General features: G+C 36.3%; 1 pseudogene across 1 annotated transcript in view; it reads left to right on the forward strand.

Annotated features, from left to right (window-relative positions):
- The window catches only part of LOC307057447 (large ribosomal subunit protein eL8-like), an 80,340-nt pseudogene extending 59,569 nt beyond the window's left edge, over positions 1-20,771 (forward strand). Inside the window, exon 2 of the transcript in view lies at positions 20,101-20,771. The product of the transcript in view is annotated as a large ribosomal subunit protein eL8-like (transcript). The remainder of the gene's footprint in view (positions 1-20,100) is intronic.
- The last annotated feature ends 1,370 nt before the right edge of the window (positions 20,772-22,141 follow it).

The following is a 22,141-nucleotide window of genomic DNA, read 5'->3' on the forward strand; positions in this document are numbered from 1 at the left end:
TGTGGGGTAGAAATGTAAGAAGAGAGAAAATGGAAGAAGTATAAGAGAAAGAAAGAGTAAGCTATTAAGGGGCCATTGGTAGACTGAAATATTCACAAAAAGGAAGACCTCCTCTCCCACACCTTAATCCAGAGAATGCACTTTCTGATAAGTCATCCAAAACGTATGAGGGAATGTAAGAAATACAATGTTTATTTTTAAAGTAAATTTCTTCAGTTCTTGGAGGAATTTTCCAATGTTTACAATAATCACTTATTTACACACCTCTAATTATGTAACTATAACCATAAAATCCCCTAAATTAATGTAAAATATTTTAATATAATCATATTTAACCTTTATTAATTGTTCATTGTGCTGTTTTGAATGTCTTACTTTTATCACTAATTTCTTCCTCAGACCCTCCCTGTGAAGACCTAATAAGCTCTTTTATTATGTCTATTTTATAGATGAGAACATTGAGCCATGGCGTAGATGAGGAATTTACTCAAAATGGTAAAGAAGTCTCTAGGAATAGACTTGTAGATATAAATGTATTAGAAGATGGAGAACATTATTAGATCCAAGAAATTTGACAGTGCTACAATAGTATTATATAACACGCAGTCCGTCTAAATAAGTGGGTGAACTTTGGAGACTTAGTAGAGTTTGTCCTTGAACTTGGTTAGGCACTAGATTTCTTTTTCTACTTTGATTGGGTTATTAGAAAGGGTTGTTTCTTAGAATACACCACTTTGTCACATTCAGTGAAAAAGGTGACCATCAAGTTTTTTCTTTTATTTTTTTTTTTGTTGTTGTTTTTGGGGAGGTATACTTGTTGGAAAAATAGACACTCAGAATACCCAGTGCTTGGTCACAACCACTCAAGAGCAAATGGGATAGCTCTTCACTTTAGAAAGAAAGATGCCAGAAGAATTTTTCCAGGAGTTCTAATCCAGGTAGGCTGAGCAGTGCATTCATACATTTATTCGTCAAATAATGTTTGGAGACCTATTATATATCAGACACTCTTCTAAGTATTAGGAATAAAAATATGCATAACATTAAAACCTTTATTATTGCCATAGCCTGTTCCCTTAAAGAGCTCAGTTCACTGAGGAGATGGACTTGAAACAGGAGGATAATCGGAGACTGAAGAATATGTATCCTTACCATGAGGGACTTCCCTGGTGGTCCAGGGTTTAAGACTTCATGCTCCCAATGCAGGGGGCATGGGTTTGATCCCTTGTCAGAGATCTAAGGTCCCGCAAGCTGCCCTGGTGTGACAAAAAAAAAAAAAAATAGCCTTACCACGATAGCTGGGGTGGCAATGAGAAGTGGAAAGCACTTCAGGTAGACTGGACTGTATGGGAAAAGGCACTGATGAGAAACTATGTAAAATGACTAGAGATCAGTTAGAAAGGATTCAGGGTGATTTTGGAGATGACTTACCTATTACTGACACTAGACATGACATTCTAGGGCCCCATCTGCTATTGTCCTGTTATATATATTCAAGACAGCTTCCTTTCTCTAATACTCCCTACCACCTAAACAAACCTGGAACAGCTCCTTCCCTTTCCCACAGCCCCTTTGGTTAGAATATACTATATTCATTCAGGGCTTACTATGACTCAGGCAAAGAGCTAAGCACTTTCATTTGTTACCTCATTCATCTTTAGAAAACTTCTACAAACTGGTTTTCTTTATGATGGCTCTTTCACCAACAATGGAATCCTAAAGAAGAAAATTTCAAGATGTCTTAGTTAATAAATAGCACAACTGTGGCTCAAAACCAGGTCTATTTAACACTAAAGTCTATGTTCTTAAATTGTCACTCTTCTGCCCTCCCTAAGAAGAAGCTAAGCCTTTTGTGATATTTCCTCTTCCAGTCCTTGTGAAAATGCAAATTGTGACTATTACAGGTGAATGATTTCACAGAGTTGAGTGGACAGCCTTAGTGTTGATGCTTGGAGAAGTCAACAAATTCTCTTTTCAAAAATAAACGTTGGTTATTTCAAACCAATTTTATCTGGTTAAAATAAAAGGGGATGATCCATAGTGTAAATATCTTCATATGGTACACTCCAATGAAGAGAAAGAACTCTGCTTCCCATGAGTCCTCTTCACCCACAAGAACACACATGACAATTTTTATCTCATGCTCCATGTTCTTTATTATCTAGTAGATATCTTCTATTATTCTGTTGTAGAAACATACACATAAATTACAGATATAAATACAGATATATAGTCTCTTTATATATATATATATATAATATATATATATATATAGTCTATTTTTATATTATACCTTTTATTATATGATAGACATATGCCAGAGACTCAAACAGCAATGATTCACTTTTGGGTTATCTTGCAATTCAAAGCCTCAAAAACTATTGAAGATTTGCAGTCAGCAAATCAGTATGGAAAGAAAAAGAGACCTGAGTTTTGGTTTCAGATCTTCAACTAACTAACTCTGTAGGTGGTTACTTCGAGCATCAATTTCCTAATATATGGGATGTGGAGAATACACAACTTTTAATGTTTTTTTCAATTTCCAGAGTGCAGTCATTCTAATGGTTTAGCGGTTTCCATGCCCTGGTTGTTAAAAAGCAACTCAGAGACTTTCTGTTAGTATAGCTGACGAGCAGTTAATTCTTTTCTTTAACCTTGGCCAGAATGGAGTAAGTCACTAATGTCTAGTAAATCTGAAAGAATGAGAAACAAGACTGGTAACTTTTAATGGGTAAGGAACAAGCTAGATGATCCAAGTCTGAATGGGTCCCGGAATAAGCTTCCTGGTGTTTAGGAAGTAGAATGAGGACAACAGGGAAAATTATAAAGCTCTGCTTACAATGACTCAGTCCCAGCTTCCACTGGGTTGGTGAAACGACAGTGCTGCCTTGAGTAGCCAGACAGGCAGCAACCCGAATGTCTCCATGTGCCTGCAGAGATACTAAGTAAACTCATCCATCAAAAACGAAAGGAAAATTCAATTTAATTGAATGGCAACTCCCTTTCAATGAAGAGGGAGAAAAGCAGACATCCTTCGGTCTCTCAGTCATATCCTGAGGGGAGGGATATTTATAATCAGTCAAGGCAGGATTTTCTATCTTTAGGCTTTGGAAAAAGTGCGATGTAAATGAAAGATGAGCCTCCTTTCTGTCATGGAGATATATGCTACAATTTGCAGAAGTTGATGGAGCAGTTTGAAAGAAGTTATAATTGACTTGAGCCAATAGCACACAAAGCACAGCTCCAGCTTCTACTGCTGTGGGTAATTATTTGATACATTTCAGGCTTGGTGAACAATCTTGGGGGACCATAAACAAGTACTGAGTTCAGTCTCATTCACTGCAGAGCTCACAAACAGGGTTTATCTCCCCTACGTAAAAAATGTTAGACGTGCTTTCTTACCGTGTACAAAGATGTAATTCAGCAGCCGTAGAATACATGAAACTCTGGTTGGCGGCAGATGCTTAAGCAATTTATAAATAGCACCACGAAGCCTTCATTACATTTCAGCCTTTTCATTCAGGTAGGTTCTTGTTATTTTGTGGTGGTTTTAGAAAGTGACGATCATTTCCAAGTTAAGATTTAAGGAGCACACTGGTTGATCATCTAGTTTAGAGTTCATGTTCAGGGAGATGAATTTATTTACTACTTCACAAACACTGGAAAGAAACAAAATGCTTTGGTAAAAACAGCAAATTACAGACTGTTACAGGTGAGTGATTTCACTAAGTTAAATGGAAAGTCTGAGTGCCATGCCTGGTGAGAGCAACAATTTCTCTTGTTCCATTTTATGGAAATGCTTTGGTAAGCAAACATTTAAAATCATGCTTTTGTATATGCTAACTATGAATAGTCTATCTGTCACTCCAAAATGATTTGAAGTTTACAACATAGGAAATAACAGTAAAATGAATATAGTAGACACAGAATGTGAGAACTAAGGGAAAAAGGAAAACTCAAGTGAGTCAACTTAAGGGTTAAGGGAGTTAGTGTGACCAGCTTTAAGTTGGGCACTGAGCTTTCTGGCACCTGGGTAGTGTTTATTCACTGTCTACTCTAGTCCCAGCTCTGAACTGGCTTTGTGCTACTGGGGGAAAGCTAAAATGCTGTTAACAGCCGTTTAGCTCAAGCCTTCTCTCTTTGTCTATGTGTAAACATTTGGCCATTTCACTCTTTATAAGCACTTTCACTACAAAGAGTGTGATTGCAATAAACCATGCAGTGCACTAAACACTAAATATGTGTTATTTTAGAAAAATATTTAATTTTTTTCAATGGTTAATACATGACATGGCACAACTTTCAAAAACATAGAGCAGCATACAGCAAAATGTCCCCCTTACTCCTGTATACCCTTACCTACCCAGTTATCTCTCCAAGTACCAGGCCTTTTTCTTTTTTTCAGTATATTTCCAAGAATAATTTATGCAGAAGTAAGTAGATACATGTGTGTGTCTATAGTCCATTAATTCTTTTACACTAATGGTGGAATCTATATACATATTCTGAACTTGGCCCTTTCCATTTAAATTTACATCCTGAGGAGTGTTCCAACTGCTACCTGGGGAGCTGCCTCATTCTCATTATAAGACTAATTATTATATCATGGTGAGGCAGCATAGTATGGTGGTCAAACTCTGAACTTGGAATACAATTCTCCTGGATTCAAATACCAGTCCTGTCACTCAATATATGTGTCGTCTTGGGCATGTTACTTAACGTCTTGTCTCATATGTGAAATGGGATAGTAAAGTATTGTACAGTAGTAGTATTGTTGGGAAATTATGTGAGATAGTATATGTAATGTAGAGCACTTAGAATAGTATATGGTTCAACCAAAGACTATATATAATTATTTATTCACTTAGACATTTTGAAATTTTTGTATTGATTTGTATTAATGTTCTTTAAATGTTAATGACCATACCTTATTGTTTAAAAAATTTTTTTTTATTGAGGTATAACTGACATATAACATTACATTCGTTTCAGGTGTACAACATAATGGTTCAATATTTGTATATATTGTGAAATGTTCACAACAATGAGTCTAGTTAATATCCACCACCATATGTAGTTACAAAATTATTTTTTCTTGTGATGAGAAATTTAAAGATTTATTCTCTTAGCAAATTCCAAGTATACAATACAGTAATATTAACTATAGTCACCAGGCTGTACGTTACATCCCATGACTTATTTTATAACTGGAAGTTTGTATCTTTTGACTCCCTTCACCCATTTCACCCACCCCTCTGGCAACTACCAACCACCAATCTGTTCTCTGTATCTAGGAAGTAGGGGATTTTTGTTTGTTAGTGCTTTTAGATTCCACATATAACTGAAATCATATGGTACTTGTCTTTCTCTGTCTGACTTGTTTCACTTAGCATAATGTGCTTTAAACATTAAAGACCATAGTTTAATACTTTTCTATATTTTATTTTTGTCTTTATCTTTATGATAATTTTTACCATGTAGACATTTTTGGGTTTATATATTTCAAATAGTCAGCTTTTCCAATTATCTTTCCTGGATTTTGTATCTGATTTAGAAATGCCTTTTCTACTAGTACACAAACTGTAATTTCATGGTTCTACTTTTCACACTTAAAATTTTGGTCCATCTGAATTTTATTGCAGAATGATACAGTGATTCAGTGTTGGTTAGATGGCTAACGAATTCCCTCATCACCATTTACTAAATAATTTCTATTTTTTCTACTGATAGAAATACCCTAAAACAAAATCCTTCATGTATTTGGTTCTATTTATATATTCTTTCTTTGATCTATCTATCCACTCACAATAAGACACTATAGTAATCAATTAGGCTTTATAATGCAATTCATTAACCTCACTCAGATATTATGTGGATATTTTTCCTTGTTGATTTTTCTATATCAACTTTAGAATTTGCTTGTCTATTTTTTTAAGGCCTAGTCATTTTCTTGGGAGAGTTATAAATTCACAGGTTAAATTAGAAAGAGTTGGTAGCTTAATGACATTGAGTTTTCTTATCTAAGATTATGATATATATTTTCTTTAAGTCTTTGGGTACCTAAATAGTGTTTTTTTTTTTTTTTTTTTTAATGGTATGCGGGCCTCTCACTGTCGTGGCCTCTCCCGTTGTGGAGCACAGGCTCCGGAAGCGCAGGCTCAGCGGCCATGGCTCACGGGCCCAGCCGCTCTGCGGCATGTGGGATCTTCCCAGACCGGGGCACGAACCCACGTCCCCTGCATCGGCAGGCGGACTCTCAACCATTGCGCCACCAGGGAAGCCCCCTAAATAGTGTTTTAAAGTTTTCTTAATATGGGTTTTCATATTTCTTATAACCTTTGGTCTTTGACAATCTACTTTCTTTTTTGTAACTGTTGCTTTCATTATAACGACTGGTTCTTGTTTTAATATATGATATAGATATAGCTACCAATACATAGATTTTACTGATTTGATTACTTCTAATGATTTTTTGAGTTTCTCGAGTTTTCTGAGTAAATGATTATATCACCTGCAACTAATGATACTTATATCCATATCCTTTCCACTTTTTATACCTCAATTCTTTTTCCATTGGTAGTGGTCATCTCAGTTTTTAAGAGGAAATTTTCCACTGCTTCTCATTTTATATAATTCAGACCTTTAGCTTGATAAAGACATATTAAAGGCTTATCTTTCTCTTACCGTGGTTTAAATTTTTTTCTCATAAATAATGGGTGTTGAAATTTTTACTTTTGAACAAATTATTATAGTGAATTATGTTAATATATTCTTATCAGTGAGCCATACTTATACTACTAGAATAAAGGTCACTAGATTATTTTGTATTATTGTACGTTTAATGTGCTGCCGAATTTCCTTCACTAATGGTCTGTTGAGAATTCTTTTGAATACACTTTTAGGTGGGTACTTTTTTGATCATTGCACATATATGAATAAGTTAAATTCCTCCTAGACCTACCATTTTCAGGAAGCTCATGGAAATAAGGGCAATAGCCATGTTTTAGGCTAGCGGAAATTCTTTTATGATGTATAATTTTATATGAGAGTGAACTTAGTGCTATTCTTCCCAATCACTCAGATTGGTAGCAGCAGCATTGCTCATCATGCAGAGTATGTCTCCTCTCACTTCTCCATTGGCAGACTGCTTCCTACAAATAGGGTGTACCTGCGTGATGTCTTTTACTGTCCACTTTTCTTTTATCCTCTTTGTATCAACATGGATTCAGGGCAGCTTCCACCTCCACAACAAGTCTGCTCTCCTCCTTCCATTCTTCAGTTGTTGGTTTTGCTTTGTGAGCTTTATCAAGATCTGCATCTGGTCCTCTCTGCTTCTTCAGTAACCTTGTGTGACCTTCCCTTCCTTTGCCTGCCCTTTCCTCATAGTTTGTTCTCTGGTGTGAAAGACATCTCTTGGTTTCTTTAGCTGTAAATGTATGCACTGTATTTGTTCTCCTGGATGTCTGGTTAACATCATCTTCACCACCATGGTCAAATCACAAGAGCAATATTTTTATTGTTATTAAATCCTAATTCTGACAACCAATTTGGGTGTGGGCACATGACCCTGTGAAAGCAATATTTCCTTTTCCCTGTCAGTATGAGAAGCCAAGCCTCATCATTTCCCCTTTTCTCAGTCATATAATATTGTATGTTAAAGAAAAAGATTGCTGCATTCATCATTAAACAGTCAGCTCTATCTCCATCTTCTGTTCCTTTCCTGCCCTGGGACCTCTGTCAGGGGAGAAATCACCTCCCTTTGTCCTTCTTTGCCACTGATGTGGCTATTTCTAGCCTGCATGCAATATTTATAAGATAAAATGTCAGTGGAATTTGATCTAACTCACCCTGTAAAGAATGTCACCAGAAACTGGACAAATACCTTCTCAGGCCCTTTCATGTCTGGCAACATCTACATTGTCTGAGATGCACGTCCACTCTCTTCCTTTTCCAGAGCTTCCTTATCTTTCAAAGCTCAGCAAACATCCTGTCTTTTTAAAAAGACTTCTCTGACTGCCAAGCACACAGAGAAGTCTCTTTTCTCTGAGTTCTTTAATTCCTTCTTTCCTTTCTTCTATGGTGGTATGCTGAGGGAGCTAAAGACATGCGTCTAGAGACAGACTGCATGCATTGGAGTCTCAGTTCTGCAACTCACCAGCTGGAGTTGAGGACTCCAGCTTGAGGACTAGGCTCTCAGTGTCCTAACCTAAAATAGAGGACAATTGTAAGTATTTCTTTAAAATTTTTTTAATAATAAAGATGGCCTTATAGACTTGTTATTAGCTTAATTAAATTGACAAGTGTTACTGATAGATAGGAAGCATTATGTAAGTGCTAACAGTTATTTATAAATATTTATTTTTTGCATTTAGCATTTAGCACCACTATGTACCAAACACTGCTAGGTGCTTCAGCCAGTGCTTTTTCTTGGAGGAAGATGTTCCAAAATTCTTTTTTGATAAATTGTATGGTATGTCTAGTTTTAAAAGTAACTTTATAGAGGTATAACTTTTGTACAAGAAAAAGTACGTATTTAAAGAGCACAGTTTGATGAACATTGGTAGGTGTATACTCCCATAAAACACCACCACAATGAAGATAACAAATATTTCCATCTCTCTTAAAAGGTTCCTTGAGCCCTTTTGCAGTCCTTACTTTCTTTCATCCATGTCTCTAGGCAATGATCTGCTTTCTGTTCCTATGGAATCATTTGCATTTTTTAGAATTTATATAAATGAAATTATACCATTCTCTTCGTATCTTTTTTCTTTCCATTTATCATGACAATTTTGAGATCCACCTAAATTGTTGCATGCATCAATAGTTTGCCCTTTTATTACTTATTATTATTCCATTGTGTGAATATACCACAGTTTGTTTACTCATTGAGCTCTTGATGGACACTGGATTGTTTCCAGTGTTTGGATATTACTAGTTTAGCTGTTCTGAACATCCATGTACAGGTCTTTCTGTGGTTGCTTTCATGTGTACTGGACTGAAACTCCTGGGTTATATGATAAGGATATATTTAACTTTTCATGAAATAGGCAAACTGTCTTTCACTGCCCCTGTGCCCTTATTCCTCTTTCTCATATAACTTACCAATATTTGGCAAATAGATGTTGAAGGAATTCCAGGTATAAGGGGAAGCATGCTTCTGTGGCATACAAGAACAAAGAAAACTTTCCAGTTTTCCTTCATCTGTTAGGTCAAAGTCCATGTAAATCATGATAAGCTCTGTAAGTGCAAATTACTGGCCCTTCTCATCCACAATAAGAGCCTATGTCTTTCGGGCAGTGTCTGGTACATGAGAGGCTCACAGAATCTGTTTTTTGAATAATTGTTTGAATAAATGAAATTTGAACAAATATTTATTTTGTGGTCAACCTGTATGTTGATGTGTGAATTTGTTCCTGACAAATGAATAGAGTTGGAACTTTCTTTAAAAAAAATAGGTTTTAGAATGATGTATTTATTGATATATGTCCTGTCTCAAAAGATAGCAGTGATATAGAAGCAATTGTGATTCTTATTTTATGTGTTGTCCTTACATTGGCTTGTTTGTGTTCTCTACAGATGTGTCTAAAACCCCAAAGTAGAATATAACTTCTTATAATTCTTTTGAAGGCAGTTATTCTGTATATTTGTCCAACATAGCACTGAATACACAACTAAGGAATGCTCTAGGTTGTCATTTTATGTTTGCCAACAGATTGACTGGTAATATCTATGATTTCAAGGCTATCTGAAATTCATTCATTCAACACTTATCTATTGAGTAAGCACTGTATCGCCAGGTACTATATTCGGGTATATGGAAACATCAGTGAACAACAAAGGCAAAAATTCCTGCCCTTACAGAGTTTAAATTTTTGTGTGTGGGGGGGTGGCAGGCAATAAGTAAAATAAGTAAATGAAACATCTGATACACCACATGGCAACTAGTGTGTTGAAGAGAAATGAAGTAGGATGGTATGGTGATGAGGAAGCAAGCCACATAGACATTGGCAGAGAAACACTTCAGGCAGAGAAAGAAGCATGTACAAAAGACTTGAGGTGGGAGAGTCCCTGGCAAGGGGCATCTGGATAACATCAGGGAGGCCAATGTGACTGAAGTCAGGTGAGGGGCGAGAGGATATGAGCTCAGGTCAGCAAAATCCCAGTGGATGAGATCAGGTCTTCTTGGTCAGTGTAAATATATCGGGGTTCTTTCTGAGTGAGCTGGAAAGATATGGGAAGATATGAATAAATGAGTGACATGATTTATCTTATTTTTTATCATGATCACTTTGGCTCTAGTGTCAAGAATAGACTGCAGGACAGAAATAGATCCTTAAGGAGACTGGTTTGGAGTCTATTGTAATTGTCCAAGGGAGAGATAGTCATAACTTGAACTTGGGTGGCATCAGTGGAGGAGGTGAGAAGTGTGAGCAGTCAGGTGATGTTTAAAGCATGTTATTGCAAAGCCTCTAGACACCGGAGTGGCAGTGTGGAGTGGCCAATGGGATATGCAAGTTTGGAGTTCAGGGGAGAAGTACAGAGTGAAGGTCTAAATTTTGGAGTCAGCATGTAAAGATGGGCCAGGGTGATAGTACCAAAGGAATGTAGTAGTTAGGGAAGATGTCCAAGGCCTGAACGCTGGAGGACTCTAATAATAAGAGGTCAGAGAGCTGAAGACAAATCAGCAAAGGAGACTGAGAAGGAGCAGCCAGTGAAGTAGGAAGAACAGCAGAGTTTAGAGTCCTGGAAAGCAAAAAGTGTTTAAGGAGGACAGACAGGAGGTCAAAGCTGAGGTTTTAAGAGATATGGTAACATATGTATATGTATAACTGATTCACTTTGTTATAAAGCAGAAACTAACACACCATTGTAAAGCAATTATACTCCAATAAAGATGCTAAAAAATCAAATCAAATCAAATCAAAAAAAAAAGCTGAGGTTTTTAAGGATGACCAAGAGATAATGGTATGGAAGGGCCCATGATGAGCAAAGAGAGTGTCCACCCCACCTCTGTGGTTGCTAGCACAACCAGACATAAGATAAAGAGTCTAATAGCTCTTGAGACAGTGAGGACTTTATTTTTAGTTACAGATAACTACTACTAGAGTTGGCTTTAATTAAGTCGGGGATGAGTCTTATCGACTCCTACCTGCTATAGCGCTAGAGGAGCAAGCAGTGTTTGCTGGGGCTGTCCATACATTTTGATTTAAAAATATGCTGTGCATAAAAGCCAAGGTGGTGCTTCAACTTATGAATAATACACACAGGTTATGAGTGCCTGGAAAACCTGTTGAAAGGGAGAAGTACTGCATTGCTCTCCAGGGTCAAGTCTTACCCCTGTGGTCATGGACTTCAGATGACCTCTTTTGTCTGGTCAGTTAGTTTAAGTTACAGAACCTAAACCAGCAAGGAAAGAAGACACAAAATAAGTCTTTTGAGGATGAAAAAAAGTTTTCCAAAACTTTTATTGAGTGTTCCTGGGTTGTTTGGGAGTTTAAGGATCTCATGTCTGTTTTAAGAGATTATTTTTGGAATCATAATGAATTTAACTGTGGTCTTTAAAAAATATATTTTTGTGCCCTAGAAGATGTATTCATCTGAAGAGTATAAGAAGGTCTTTATTTTTTGTTTTAATATTATTCATTTAATAAAATAGCATTTGTGACAAAAATAAAAATCTCATCTAATTCTATGTGTTTTAATGTATATATCTCAAATAACAAAGGATCTGGACTTCGTTGTGTAAGATACTCCCTTGCTCTGATATGGAACCTTTGTTCCATTTAATTAAGTTTCTAAAATTTTACACACATCAAATGTGATATGCTACCTATGTTTATAAGATACAATTCCTGATTTTAATTCTCTCTTCAATTTTAAAATTTAATTGTGAAAACTCCAAATCTCCATCAACATTCACAGTAAACAGAAGTAATTCAAGTGTATCTTCCAAAATTTACTACTTAAAATGAAAAAAAGTGTATGGAAAGAATTTAAAGAATTCCCAGAAATTGCAGCAGAGTTGCAATTCTATTCTATGCTAATGAATAGCTCCTTGAGGAAAATCAGCTCTCTTATTAATATAACATCTGGCTTGCATCTTGCATAAATAAAAACACAAGAACAGGATAGTAGTAATGGAGAAGGGAAGAGGGAGGAAAGAATGGGGTTTTTTTTAGCATAATAATCTCTAACAGCCAAGAAATCTAATTAGAAGAAATGTCATCTCATGAGACTCTCCTCAAGAAAATTCCACAGGAGAAGGCAAAGCCTCACGGGACCACAACAAAAACAGTGAATCAGGTATTTAAAAAAAAAAAAAGACAACAACTAAAACAGAATACATTGACTGAAGGACTCCATTCAGTCAAAACAGTGATTATCAATGGTGTCTCTGGGGACCACTTATGACTTTAACCACAGAAATTCCATCGCTTGGTTAATATGTTTTAAGAAGCACTCTTCTGTTCTCATCTGCATGATCAGATTTCTTTTTTTTCCTTTGTGCATTGTCAGTCTGGAAGAAGAGAACATGCCTAATTAAAGACATAAACAGAAGCTAATTCTCATTCTATTACATGGATGAGTGGAATGGTTCCTCCTCTATAGGAAACACCATTTCTGACAATTTTGTTAGCAGTCAGCTTGATATTAAAGTTGAATGTCATTGATTTTCCAACTAAATCTCATGTGAGTTTTCCAGATCTGAAAACTGAAGCAATGAATTGAAATTATGTAGTAACATTGACCAGTGTCAAGAAGTAAAAAATCAAATGGCAAAATAGTAAAATAATAATAATAATAATAAAAATCGACTGAGGGCTTTTGGTGATGTTTGTTCTTGTTGTTTAAGGAATAGTTAGCTAACTTGAATTTGAGAAGGTATACCTCATGTTACCTTTTATGGTACTTTCTTCCCAGATACTATGAGAAAAAAGAGTGGCAAAGGGAAAGCCAGTTTTTTGTTTCTGTTCTGCTTAGTGAAATTTCCATAATTCTGGGGACATAAATCGGCCACTTAGTTGAGTCACACAAATAAGTCTATGTAACAAAATAGATATATAAAAGAAAAATATTAGGAAAGTGGGAATCATTAAAAATGAAAAGTAGAATCAATGACATAAAATATTTATTTCTCTAGGTTTCCTAAAATCAGGTACATCAGTGTTTGTGTTGATGAAATTTTTTCTCTGCCCTTCTCATATTAATCAATTTTCTTTTATTTATGACTTGATAAGAATTTTCATAAAATACAAAGTCAATTAGCATTTTTGGTGATATTTTGGCAATAAGTATTATTTTTTTCCAATTATATGTACAAATTTAGCTAATAATATACCTTTGGAATCCATAAATTTCCACCCACTAATTCTGTTTCTAAGAATTTTTCCTAATTGAATAGCTATGCAGAAACATATGTAAGAAAAGTGTTTATTTTACCATTTTTATAATACTGAAGATTGGAAACAAACCAAATATTTGTTTTTAATTTTAATATTTTAATTTTATTGGAGTATAATTAATTTACAATGTTGTGTCAGTTTCAGGTCTACAGCAAAGTGATTCAGTTATACACATACATATATTCATTCTTTTTAGGTTTTTTTCTCATATAGGTTATCACAGAATATTGGGTAGAGTTCTCTGTGCTATACGTTAGGACCCTGTCAGTCACCTATCTTTCATAAAGTAGTGTGCGTTTGTTCATCCCAAGCTCCTGATTATCCCTCCCCTCCACGTTGCCCCTTTGATAACCTTAAGTTTGTTTTTAATATCTATAAGTCTGCTTCTGTTTTGTAAATAAGTTCATTTGTATCTCTTTTTTAAAAATTAGATTCCACATATGAGTGATATCATATGATATTTGTCTTCCTCTGTCTGACTTACTTCACTCAGTATGATAATCTCTAGGTCCATCCATGTTGCTACAAATGGCATTGCTTCATTCTTTTTTATGGCTGAGTAATATTCCATTGTATATATACTACATCTTCTTTGTCTATTACTCTGTACTCTGGACGTTTAGATTGCTTCCACGTCTTGGCTATTGTAAATAGTGCTGCAATGAACATTGTGGTGCATGTATTCTTTCAAATTATGGTTTTCTCCAGATATATGCCCAGGAGTGGGATTGCTGGATCATATGACAGTTCTACTTTTAGTTTTTTAAAGAACCTCCATACTGTTTTCCATAGTGGTTCTGCCAATTTACATTCCCACCAACAGTGTAGGAGGGTCCCCTTTTCTCCACACCCTCTCCAGCATTTATTGTTTGTAGACTTTTTGATGATGGCCATTCTGACTGGTGTGATTTGATTACATTACAGTTTTGATTTGCATTTCTATAATAATTAGTGATGTTGAGCATCTTTTCATGTGCTCTTTGGCCATGTGTATGTCTTTTTTGGAGAACTGTCTATTTAGATCTTCCCCCCATTTTTTGATTGGGTGGTTTGCTTTTTGACATAGAGCTGCATGTGCTACTTGTATATTTTGGACATTAATTCCTTGTCGGTTGTATCATTTGCAAATATTTTCTTCCATTCTGTGGGTTGTCTTTTCATTTTGTTGATGGTTTCCTTTGCTGTGCAGAAGCTTTTAAGCTCAATTGGGTCCCATTTGTTTATTTTTATTTTTATTAGAAACAAACCAAATATTCTCTTAAGAAGGAATGAGTTACGTTTATGGTAGCATAGCCATACCATGGAGTATAATTTACCCACTATAAAGAGATTGCAGGGCCCAGTCAGCTCCAATCTTTAATCGGCTGCTTGTTCATGTAAATCAGTCCCTCTACAAAGTGTATTGTACTATAGTGTACAACATAAAACATGCACTAGAAAGGAATCTTGAAAGGATATTGTCAGTTATAAGTAGAAATTCTAATACTTTATTCCCACATCTCAATTGAATCACTCCCTGAGTTGATCACACCCCAGCTTAAAGATATCAATACCTACATAGATGATCCACCCAAACCTGGATTCCCATTTCCTTGACTTCTTTAGCCCTAGTACCTTTCCAATCACCATACCATGGCCCTGCACTAAAAGTGTTATATCCTAGATATTGTACCATCACCACTCAATCTCAATGTCAAATATCCCCTTTCTACTACTCTCTATTCAGCTAGCTCATTCTACTACACCTAATTCTGAAATTTTCAGACATCACTGAGAATAGTCCATAACCATCTCACTTGACATCTTTCTCAAGACAGTTAAAAAAAAATTACTGTGAATTTTCCTAACCTTCTTTTCCCTCTCATTAACCTGAAAAAAGATCACCAGTCCTGGTCATCCAGCTTGGGATCTGGACAAGCACATCTGTATCTATTATCTAGTTTCAGACTTTTAATTTTTTTCATAGAAATGACAAAATTTCTATGCAATAGCCTCTCTGTGAAATGAGGTTTCTGCTCCTTATCTGGAATCTCTGTAAAATTAGACTTCAGGAGTAATGTGTATATATATATATATATATATATATATACACACACACACACACACATACACACATATTTTTATACATATACATATATCTTTGAGTTAGCTGGTTTGTCATATATCATTAAATATATTTAAACATGTAAATATAAATGACTCTAAAAGAGAATCTGAAACACACACACACACACACACACACACACACACACGATATAGCAAATAAGTAATTACTTTAATGCTATTAGGAACCAAGATTTTCAGTATAAGGGAAAAAAGACATAAGATCAAAATGAAGTAAAAACTAGTTGATCCTAAATCTGAACTGGAAATAATAGTATGAATTCAGGATACATTTTTATGATATTTTTGCTTATCTTTGTCCACTAAAAAAGCATGGAAACAATGGTCAATCTGTAGCAAGGAACACCTGTTCAATCCAGATTGTGATTTCTAAATGTCATTTGTCTCCACAAGAAACAGAAACACCATGGAGAGTGACTGATTCCAGGTCTGGGACATAAAATGGACAAGATAAGCTGGGAATAGCATGGCAAATGGCATTATTTTATTCTTTTTTTATGGCTGAGTAGTATTCCAGTGTGTGTGTGTGTGTGTGTGTACACACCACATCTTGAACCATTCATCTCTCGATGGACAATTAGGTTGCTTCCATGTCCTGGCTATTGTAAATAGTGCTGCTATGAATATTGGGGTGCATGTATCTTTTCAAATTAGAGTTTTCTCTGGATATGTGTCCAGTAGTGGGATTGTTGAGCCATATGGTAACCCTATTTTTAGTTTTTTAAGGAACCTCCATACTGTTCTCCATAGTGGCTGTATCAATCTACATTCCCACCAACAGTGCAAGAGGGTTCCCTTTTCTCCACACCCTCTCCAGCATTCATTAGATGAAAACCTTTATAATGGATAAATCAAGCTGACAACACCCGAATCCACTGATTAATCTTAACATTTAAAAAGTCTTAAAGTCTTGGAGGGGTGTGTTGGGGGAGAGAACATTTAAAAAAAAACACTACATTGGTTCAAAAAATAACATCCAGAGTTTGGAAATTCTACAAGACTAAAACCCTGCTTTCTTCAAATAATAAATTGCAACCAGGAAAACGAAAGAGGGAGAGACTGATAGAATTGAAGAGACTTATGAGCTATACCAACCAAATGCCATGTGTGGAATTATTTTTATCCCAATTCAAAAGTATGAACTGTATAAACATTTATGTGACAATATTTATGAGATATTTGGGGGAAAGTTGAACACTGACTGGGTATTTGAGGATATTACAAGTTTATTGGCAGTGATTTTGTACAACAACGATATCATGTTTATGCTTAAAAAAAAGAAGTGCTCTTATCTTTCTATAGGTATTTTCTTAAATGTTTATAGATGAAATGATATGGTGTCTTGTGTTTGCTTCTAATTATTCTGGGGCTATAGGGGAAATGGGTGGGGGGAATAAATAAAACAGGATTGACAATGTGTTGAAAGTTATTGAAACTGGATGATTGAAATTAATGTTTGGGATTTTCCCCTTAAAGTCTGTCTATGACATCCTGGCAGATTTAAACATTGTGACTCTGACTCATGAGCCTCGATACTATGAAGCCTTTTAGGGATTATTTAGATCATGATTATGTTGCTGGGTGGCTCCATTTTCCCTCTGTTATTTAAGAGAGGCTTTAATGTCAGCTAAAAAAATATCGGGCCATTCTAATTACCTCCAGGAATCAGAATCTGTAATTAAAAGAAACCACTAACATTAGCCACAGAAGTAGATGGATTTTTAGAAACAAAGTGTGAATTAGAGATCAACCCAAATTGCTACATACCAGATACTTTTAAACTGTATCCATTTCTTTGTGCACCCAATGCTTGACATGTTAAATTAGGCTTTTAAAGTGTGTACTTTATTTTCATGGATCACTAATGAATAAATACTTGCAAGCTTATTTTAAGCAGTGATCCAAATTTTGTGGAATAACCATACTCATTTTTCTCTTCCCTTAAGCAAGTGAAAGGGATTCAGTTTCAATTCTCCTACAGGTTAACCCCTTCCTGTTGCTGCTGACCAGACCCAGAGTCTAAAATGGTTGCTCTTTATGGACCAGGGAGGATTGTTATTGTTCCAGTTATTTTCAGCTTCACTGGAAATTATTGGACCTTCTTCTTAAGATGACACCTCTTAAAACAATTACAATCTCCCCATGCAGCCAGCATATGCACATGCTTTCCCACCTTGGTAAGTAGCGTGTGATAAGCTTTTTAAAAATTAATTTGTATTTTATCAAAGTAGCATGCCTATATACTTTCACATGCCCAAAAGTACTAAAAGAATTTTAACAAAACCCAGTGTTTTCCCTCCCCATACTTCCTATAAGTAAAGGCTCGCCCGCCAAAGACCACCAGGAATGCACCTGTGGTTGAAAGAGTTGGTTTATTATTCATTGTCATGAGGGAGACCCCACACCATCTGTGGGGTATTAGGTGATTTGAGGGAAGGTTTAAGGAAGTGGGTCTTTGCTCTGGATTGGATGCTATCTGCAAGCAGGGGCAATTCTATGGCTATCATCATAAATTGTATCTTGAAGAAGGGGAGACTAGAGTGAGGCTAGAGCTAAATAGTAAAGAGGCAGTGATCACTCATATTAAGCAGGAAGGGGGAGTTTAGTCATTCTGTGGCTTGAACCATCCTCATGTTCTGTCTGTGTTCAGATGTGATTACGGAGTGGTTTTGTTTTTGTTTTGATCCATCACAGGCACAGAATGGCCTTGTCTGATATTGATGCTCTGTGAAGTTTATGTTTGAGGGGAGGACATCATGACCGCTAGCTCCCAGGTCTCCTCTCTTTCTCTCTCCTCTCTTCCTCAAGTCCCTATTGGAACATACAGATATCCATCTAGATCATATATGCATATAATCTCATATTGATTTCCTTTTATGTTAGCTCTTTTGCATTGCCATCCCACCCCCACTTCTCTTTACCCCCTTCCTAATAGATTTATATTATAATTTTTAGTTAAATGAATATCCAGTGTTTCTTTGATGCCTTTGCAAATATTATTCACGGTCGAACATCCAGTGGATTATGATGTTTTCCTGCTTTACTTTCTGTCTTTCTTGAGATTGAAGTAGTTGCTTTGTTTTTTTCATTTATCAGGTTATCTTTGCACTTCTTGCTAATTCTTCTGACCTCCTAATAGCTCCATAGGACAGTTCTCTGTAAGGTCAATGAGATCAGTTGGTCTACCCAGACTTTTCTTCTCCTGGAGACTTCTTTGTTCTCTCTGGGTTGGTTTTGCTCCAGGTCTTCTGAGTGCTATCATCAGGTTACATCTTATCTGAACTATTGTCCTTGAAATTTATTAATCTGGAATTTGATGCTGTTTTCTGGATGTTATGCCTTGCTCTTTCTTGATTTACTATCTTAGTGTGGAGCACATCCTCCAGTAATTTGATCAGATTAAAGATGGCATCTCGGGCTTCCCTGGTGGCGCAGTGGTTGAGAGTCCGCCTGCCGATGCAGGGGACACGGGTTCGTGCCTCAGTCTGGGAAGATCCCACATGCCGTGGAGCGGCTGGGCCTGTGAGCCATGGCCGCTGAGCCTGCGCGTCCGGAGCCTGTGCTCCGCAATGGGAGAGGTCACAGCAGTGAGAAGCCCGCGTACCACAAAAAATAAATAAATAAATAAATAAATAAATAAATAAATAAATAAAGATGGCATCTCTACAGAGGGCATGGAGTGAACAACCCTCCACATGTCTGTTCCCTGTGTCACACTGCTCCAGGAATGTCTATGTCTGGGGCACAGTTGTCTCCCTGAGATCTCCCTCCACCATTATCTTGAAGACTTTCATCACTTCCCTCCTGGGTTGTATCTTTTCTGTTATGAATCCCTCATCATCTTTTTTTCTTGGTCTGCTTTTTTTTAAGGTGGAAATCATCTTCCAGCAGCCCCTTTAACAAGAATGTAATGGAAGTAAATGTTTTGGGAACTTGCATTAAGAAAATATGCTTTATGCTACCCTGGCAGATGACAGATAGCTGGAATATAGAATACACAGTTGGAATTAACTTTTCTTTGGCATTGTAGAGTCATGATTTCATTGTTTTGTTGTTTCTTTTGTTGCTATTGAGGAGTTTAAAGTCACTTGAGTTCCTGATTCTTTGTAGGAATATATATATTTTTTACTTTTCTTTCTAGAAAATCATAGGATATAATAATAATGAAAAAGATTGAAATATGGCAAGAATTACCAACATGTGACACAGAGATAAAAAATGAGCAAATGTTATTGGATAAATGACACTGATAGACTTTCTCCATGCAGGGTTGCCACAAATCTTCAATTTGTAAAAAACACGCAGTCTGCGAAGTGTAAATAAGCAAAGCCCAATAAAATGAGGTCTGCCTGTACGTTGAGGAGCAGCTGTAAGTTGGCAAGTGTGTGTTGACATAGTTTTCAAAGATCCACCAGAATTTTTTCAATCTAAGAAATTTAAGAATAATTCAGAATTGTGATGGCATCTTAAACCACCTAGATCACTGATACAACTATACCCTTCTGAGTGGTCCTAAACATGAACTTGACAAGGAACTTGAGCATCACTCATAGTGTTACCCTTTACACATCAGGACAGGACATCAGCCCAAAAGGGACCTCACCCACTTTGTCAAATGGTCTGACCACATCTGGTTGCAGCAGCAAAGAACTATCCTCTATAAGTGGCTGAAAGAGCCTCCCTTGATTAACCAGTTCACCCAGGCCTTGGACCACCAAAGAGTTACTCAACTGCTTAAGGTGGCCCACAAGTGCAGACCAGATATGAAGCAAAAGAAGAAGGAGAGGTTGCTGGCTCAGGCTAAGGAGAAAACTGTTGGCAAAGGGGATGTCCCCACAAAGGGGCCACCTATCCTTCCAGCAGGGGTTAATACTGTCACTATGTTGGTGGAGAAGAAGATTTAGCTGGTGGTGATTGCAAATGATGAGGATCCCATTGAGCTAGTTGTCTTCCTGCCTGTCCTGTGGCATAAGATGGGGGTTCCCTACCACATTAGAAAGGGAAGGCCAGGCTGGAGATCCATTCCACAGGAAGAATTGTACCACTGTCACCTTCACACGAGTTAACTCAGCAGACAAAGGACCTCAGGCTAAGCTGGCAGAAGCTATTAGGACCAATTACAATGACAGATACGATGAAATCTGCCACCACTGAGGAGGCAACATCCTGGGTCCAAAGTTGGTGGCTTGCATTGCCAAGCTGGAAAAGGCAAAGATCAAAGAACTGGCCATCAAACTGAGCTAAGTATACACTATTGAGTTTCCTATACATAAAAGTAAAAAAAAAAAAAAAAAAAATCCTTCAAAAAAAAAAAAAGAAAGAATAAATAAAGATCATTTGAAAAGGCTAAATAAACAGATAATTGGCTAATCCCCAGGATGTGTGGAAATAGGAAGAAAAATATATTTATTGAGCCAGAACTATGTGCTCACCACTATGTATAATGTCAAAATGACCTTGTAAAATATTACTATCTCCATTTAAAAAGTGGAGAAACAGGCTCTGAGAAATTACATAACTTATTCAAGGTCTTTTAGCTGGTAAAATGAAAAGGGGTGGTTTAAACCCAGGCTTGTTGAGTTTCCAGTTCATTATTTCCACTATACCTTGAAATTGTCCTAGACTAAAGGAAATTAAATTTTACTATGTGGTATAAATTCCACAAAATGCCTGGTAATGGGATTTGTTCCCTACCAGTGAAAATGAACTCTTTGATATGTAACTGAACCCATACCCTTTAAAACTGAAGAGAAAACAGTAGAATTAACCAATTAAAAGAAAAAGTATTAATTTAGTTGAATAAATTAATAAATATTTACAGAGCATTTGATATGGGTAAAAGGTAATATAATGGAGATTATTTCTACTTTTTAATATGTCTTCAAAATGAAAGATACAAATATAAAAGATAGATGTATATCTAAAGCATATATTGATAAAAACTACATATTGAACTACATAAGCTATATCAATGTAAATAAAAATACCATACAAAAAAAGGATATGCAAGCTCCAGTATGAAAGGAAATCCTTGATATATAAACCAAAATTAAATCTCAAAGTTCTATCTAGGTTACAAAAATTTAAATTACTATTATTATTATTATTTTTGCGGTACGCGGGCCTCTCACTGTTGTGGCCTCTCCCGTTGCGGAGCACAGGCTCCGGATGCGCAGGCTCAGCGGCCATGACTCACGGGCCCAGCCGCTCCGCGGCATGTGGGATCTTCCCGAACCGGGGCACGAACCCGTGTCTCCTGCATTGGCAGGCGGACTCTCAACCATTGTGCCACCAGGGAAGCCCTAAATATGTATTTTTTTAAATCCTTGGTTTACTTAAGATAAATGATACAATTTTTTTTAGATGACGTTTTCTGGATACACTGTAATAGAATTAAGATATTTGAGTATTATGTCTTGCCTGAGTACTTAGAGAAGAATCTAGATAGCCTTCTTCTCCTTCAGCCTTTGAAAATAGTTTCTAAAATAGATAAAATAAAAACTTTAAAAAGAAGTCATGGTTGTAGCAGATATGAAGAAATAGGACTGACCATACATTAGATAATGTATAATTTTACTTGAATGAGTTAATTATACAACATAGGACAGTTCTGA

The sequence above is a fragment of the Hyperoodon ampullatus genome (genome assembly GCF_949752795.1).
Source record: "Hyperoodon ampullatus genome assembly, chromosome: 8".
Lineage (NCBI taxonomy): Eukaryota > Metazoa > Chordata > Mammalia > Artiodactyla > Ziphiidae > Hyperoodon > Hyperoodon ampullatus.